Source organism: Oncorhynchus masou, chromosome 18, assembly GCF_036934945.1.
Source record: "Oncorhynchus masou masou isolate Uvic2021 chromosome 18, UVic_Omas_1.1, whole genome shotgun sequence".
NCBI classification, from domain to species: Eukaryota; Metazoa; Chordata; class Actinopteri; order Salmoniformes; family Salmonidae; genus Oncorhynchus; species Oncorhynchus masou.
Genome location: NC_088229.1, coordinates 66,121,509 through 66,127,561, shown reverse-complemented (window position 1 = coordinate 66,127,561; position 6,053 = coordinate 66,121,509).

Sequence of the window (6,053 nt, the reverse complement as noted above, 5' to 3'; positions counted from 1 at the left end):
CAGCCCCGCCACACGGCACGCAACCCCAGAGCAATGACAAGATCTCTCTCTCTGTTCACTGAGCAGAGATGTACCAGTCCAAGACACATTATGCTTGGAAGTCAGGCGCTGCCAGAACAGACAGCACAGGTAGAATAGTTGAACCCAATGGTTGTAACAGGCAATACTGTGGCTCATAGTCATCAAGACATGATTTGAAATGGATTCTCACAGATGAGTTGGTCTGAAATGCATCAGGAAACTCCAGACAGCTGTGGAGGAGCGGTGTGGTGAGATGACTTGTATGGACCGGGCCTGTGGCTGCTGCTGCTGTCCATATGGTCACCGTCTGCAGGTTCTGCCTGCCTGCTGAGATTGAGCTATTTATGAGGAGCAGATATTAAGATGAATATTTCACCTTAACACAGTTTCATTTGGCCTTCGATGCTCGTGGGCACGTCACATTGTATCGTGTCAAAAACGGACAACGTTGACATGTTGAAAACGGATAAGAGTCACATGAGAGTAAGCTAAAATACAGTTGCTATGTAATATTTTTGAATCTGTTTATTGTTAATTCTTGCTGTGTGTACCTTTTGGTGGCGCTGCAATATACATTTTCCACATGAAGTCAGCTATTGTTCTTTAATTCCCCCGCAAGGTGTTTGATCATTAGATTTACGCATCAAAACATTTCATCAGTTTATGTTGCTGTAGGCGGCCTTGAATGGCATTGCATCATAGGTCTTGTCTTCAAGTTGTTTCCCAGCCCGGACCAGGACGATTACAGTTAAGTACTCGCATTCAGTCAGATAAAACAACCCTCTGGACACACACTGGTTGAATCAACATTTTTTTTTACACGTCATATCAATGAAATGATGTTGAATAGACGTTGATTTGACATCTGTGCCCAGCTTTTAGGGAGAAAACACCATAGTTATACTTAAGCCAATCAACATTCAGGGCGCCAACCACCCAGGTTATACAGACAGTGAACTGCTTCCGCCATTCAGACGAGATGCTATGACAATGTTAATTGTAGCTTAGTGCAGGAATCATCAATTAGATTCAGTCGTGGACGATTATATCTTGAGTGGTTGGTCAGGAGGCCGGAACATAATTACAAATCATTTGTAGATGGCAAATTGACCGCAAGAAGCCCAAACAGACTAAAGATAATAATTTCAAACATTGCTTACATTTGTATACGAACATGTCTCTCTCTTATACGTGGAATGGGAATACATGGGAACAGATTTCTAAAATGTAAATCACTTGGAGCTGATTTCCTGGGGGGTTTTTATGTCCAACAATGAAAATTGCAAGCCGCCAGTTGGAGAACCCTTGGCCTCCTGCATTTCCGTTAGACACACTTGTGTATACAAAGTATACACATTGTAAGAGCTCAACAGCTGAATAACACGTCTATTCCCACTGGAATATTTATCTTTCAGTAATTCTAAGTTATGTCTGTATTCAGAGTCCAGACTGGACACTTTTTTGTTCCTTCTGTAAAACAGTTATGATAACGACTGGGTACACGTGGAACGTTTATATTATACAAATATTCAGATTCGGATAGATATAGTGTCCTGGGGACCCCGTACAGTAGTCCATACCTGCTGTTCATATCTTGAGGCAGGAGTTAGTTGCTCTGTAGAGTGTATTCACTTGATGGCGCCAAAACACCTGAAACCAGAGCAAACATACAGTTACAGTATCAATCACCCCTAAAGTAGTGTATTAGTTTAGTTAGTGCCAGTGGAAGATGTTAATACCCACAATAAGTTTTTTAAATGCAGATGGATGGTGGTGTGCAGTCTCAATGGCCTATTCACAACCTAACTGATAGCACAGACAGGCTTGAAGAATGCACATGTTAGAATCCTAATGCTGTCTCTCTGTAAATAAGATCTGTACTGTTGGGGAATGACTCCATCTACTGCAAGCCTCTGGCTAAAAGGAGAGCAAGGAATGCATATGATATGGGTTAGAATTCCACTGTGGGGGGAATAGACTTTTTTTCCTCTGCTCCTAGTAGGCAAGCCTTTTAATTTACTCAGTGTGCCCTCTGAGCCCCCAAGAATGACATTTGACAAATACGTCTCGCACCGAGCTGACAGCTCTCATGTAGGAATGATTCTGTCAGATTGAATTGAAAGATTCAGAATTATGGAGGCCGTCTGCTACCTGCATCCCTCTCAGACGCGGGTCTCCAGGGGACCATTACTGCCAGTGACTTTGTACAATATCCCGACTCCCTTCCTTCGCCTTCAAAATGTGTTTATAAACAGGCTCAGGAATTGAATTTCTTAAATGTGTATTATGTTGTTTGTGTTTTGTGCGAGACCTTGAATATTCATGGAGGAACATACGCAGCAGTCCAATTACTGGCTCTGTGTCTGTCTGTGTCTGGAAAGGTAGTGGGGGAGATCTGACAATGTGAACTGAACTGCTGGAGGGGACAGTAGTGTTGTGTTAGCCTAGCTCCATTAAAATTGAAATCTCTAAAACACCCCAACAAAATAATAATAGTGAGTGAATACACATGTTCAATGAGTCTGGGTAGATTAGCATCAAGTAATGGTGTAAAATGTCTAATTAAAGTCATACTAACATAAAGTCAGTGGTTGGACAGATTGTCTCTCCCCATCTACGCGGCTCATCATTAGTTACAATAACCACAAAGTCATAACCCCCTGCCCATTTCTACAGTTTATCTTCTTAAAATGTGATTTTAAACTTAGCCATAACCTTAACCACACTGCTAACCTTATTCATAACCTTAAATTAAGCAAACGTTTGTTTTCATTTTCTACAATACAGACAATTTTGACTTTGTGGCTGTGCTTTCTTGTGGAAACCATCTTACCTGCCGATGTTTTTGGAAGGCAACCTCTGGATTTTTACGTGTTTATGATGAAAACCAACATGAAAATCCAGAAGAGTCAGTGCTATCAGCCTGGTCTCATAGACAAGACGTAACATAGTAAACTAAATCCGGACACCAAAATTAGTATGATATGTTACACTTGGTATGGTTACATAAGACATTTGGTAACGTAAGGCAAAAACAAAAATATGGTGGTTGGTTGGGCATATAACGCGAACGTCTAGCAACCCAAAGGTTGCGAGTTTGAATCTCATATTTAGCATTTTAGCTAATTAGCAACTTTTCAACTACTTACTACTTTTGAGCTAATTTGCAGCTACTTAGAATGTTAGTAAACCCTTCCCCTAACCTCAACCCTTTTAGCTTACCTTCCCCTAATCCTAACCCTAACCTTAAGCATAACCCATAAAAATATGTTGCTCTGCCCCTGAGCAAGGCAGTTAACCCACTGTTCCCCAAGCGCCGATGATGTGGATGTCCACTCAAGGCAGCCCCCTTGATCACAGCGACCAGCGCACAGACATGACACTGGAACAGAAACAAGAAACAAGTCTCTGCTTCATTTACTCTTTATGGGAGAGTTTCGGTTATTAAAATGAATGTCCTCCTCCGTAGTAATTCCCTGTTTTCAATGCTTCCTCTTCCTGCCCCAACTTCATTCTTTAAGGTGAGAAATTTCATTTGGAATGGGAAATGTCCTAGAATTAGCATCTCTACCTTACCACAGCCCAAAAAAGTTTGGAGGGCTCTCTGTACCCAACATTAAACTCTATTATTGGGCATTTCAGCTGAGGTCACTATTTGGCTTGACTCTTCATCTGATGTGCCTTGGTGGAAAATAGAGGAGGCCAAGTCTCACCCAGTTAGAATTCAGGACCTTCTGGGATAAAGAAAAAAATGGCCTCATCTTTTATGGGCTTTATTATTTAAAAAAAATGCGTTGACTGTTTGGTACCAAATCAATAATTATCTGGGCACAACTGGCCCAGATCCCCTTTTGGATGAATTATTTTATTTGATTCCCTTTACATTCTCTCCTTGTTCTAAGGAAGGTATTAACATTTTGAATGATATGTTCAACCTGAAAGGGCTTCGTTCCTTTCGATATCTGAAAGAGTCATATTCTCTCCCTGTTTCTTCCTGTTTCTTTATTTTTAATCTTAGACTCCTTTCAACATTGAGAACCTACAGTGTACAATAGGACACCAAACCAAGCTCCCACTGAAACAACTTTCATGTCTGGGGAAAGACAGAACGGCGAACTCACTATATGACCAGTGACTCATAATGTAAAACATCTACCTGCCACGGAGATCTGGGAAAAGGACCGACAACGTTCAGGGTTTGAATGCTATTGGACCACAATATGCAACTTGCAATTCTTGCCCATCAAACTATTCATTTCAAAGGTTTTCTTTAACCCCGGAGTGAAGGTTCAAAACGGAGCTTGTGGATAGTGATTGTTGTAATGAATATACCCAATCTGAAGTGGATAATTATATGCATACTGTATGTTTTGGAGCTGTGTACCACTAAAGCCTCTTTGGGTTCATGTTGTTAGTCTTTTAAATGATATTCTTGGCAGATGCCTACCAATTTACCCATCCCTCCTCCTGCTGGGTTGTAAAGCCCTGTTATCTTATCAAGAGAGGTGGATTGTTATGGCTGCATTAACAGCAGGCAACAGAAAAACTATTCTCAGGAGTTGCTTTGAACCGGGTATTGCCCTTTGAAAATGTTGATTGCATATGTACTTGGATATTGCACAGCTGGAAAGATCCACTGCCAGACTTCGTGGGGCCAAGCCCAAAACTCTGGTCAATTGGTCAGATGCTATCTCCCACTTGCAAGAGCTAATTAACAACAATGTGAGATAACATTGCCCACGCTCCATCTTTTTCTCTGTTTCCCTCTGGGATGGTAGCCTTTGAGAAGGAAATTTGAATAGAGGGGTTTCATTTGGAAATACTGAAAACTATTTGTCTTTAATCTGTTTTGTTTAGTCCTTTCTTTATTTCTATTTGTATGGTGTTATTTTATTTTTGTGTTTTGGCATTTTGTTTGTTTGTTCTCCCTCTTCTTGGCTCTACGTTTCAAATGATACTGAAGACACATTATCATTGACACATACTTGAGATAAATTGCTTTTCACTGACACCTGTATCTCAAAAATCAGCTAGGCCCATTGCCACATACACTGCCCAAATGGATCGGAAACAATCCACAGCTTTAAAAGAAGCGTATGACACTCTGTGGCTAAGTCGTGTTCTCAGGTGAAGCATTTTGAATTCTATTATTGACGTCGAGACAGGAGTCAAATGTATAATTTTGCCAACTGTGTTTAAATTGACTTTAGGCTGCAGTGACTACTATTACCAACTCTTGTCCTATGTTTAGGCTACTGATCACATTAGAAATTGTATACACACACAATCAGCCCCTCCTACTCAAAACATCTTCCTGCAGCTATGCCTGCTTTTGACAACAGATGTTTCTAAACAGCCATTCCAGGCCATCCTTTCACTACAAATAACCCTAAAGAGGCAATGTACATGAAGATCCACCTCGGTGTGGAATATTAGGTGACTGTGTAAACAAGTATCTCTGATCCTAATGACATAAACAATTATGTGGTCACAATTTGCATATAAAAAATATGAAGATGATTTAAGCTTAACGCTTGCTCCCTTTAAGGGTTAAGGTTAGCCTTCAGTTGTACAGCAGGTTAGAGAGACATACATTGATGCACTTCAGTCAAGTCCTTTCCCAGCAGATCCACTTTTGACACAAACACAGGAGACTTTTGAGACATATATTTTCACAAACCAAGCTATATCTTATCAAATAATCATGACACATGTAGAACCCTGGAGTACTCAAACTCGATTTACTCCTAGAGATTGTTCACAAAAACATAAAAAATACATACATTCCCCTGGTTCAGTTATCCATTATCTCAATAACAGGCATGATATGACATGGTCTACTGTGTGCCATAAACTGTCCTAGAAGGTTGTGGTGTTATTAAGGTGTTGAAGACCTGGAGGGAGCTTGATGCTGTGATAGAGGTCAGAGAGGCAATAGAGGTCAAAGGTCAGCCTCGATAAAGCCACGTTGGAGTTCTGGTATGCCTCTTTCTTATAAAACAACGGATGGTGTAGGACAGTGTTCCCCAACT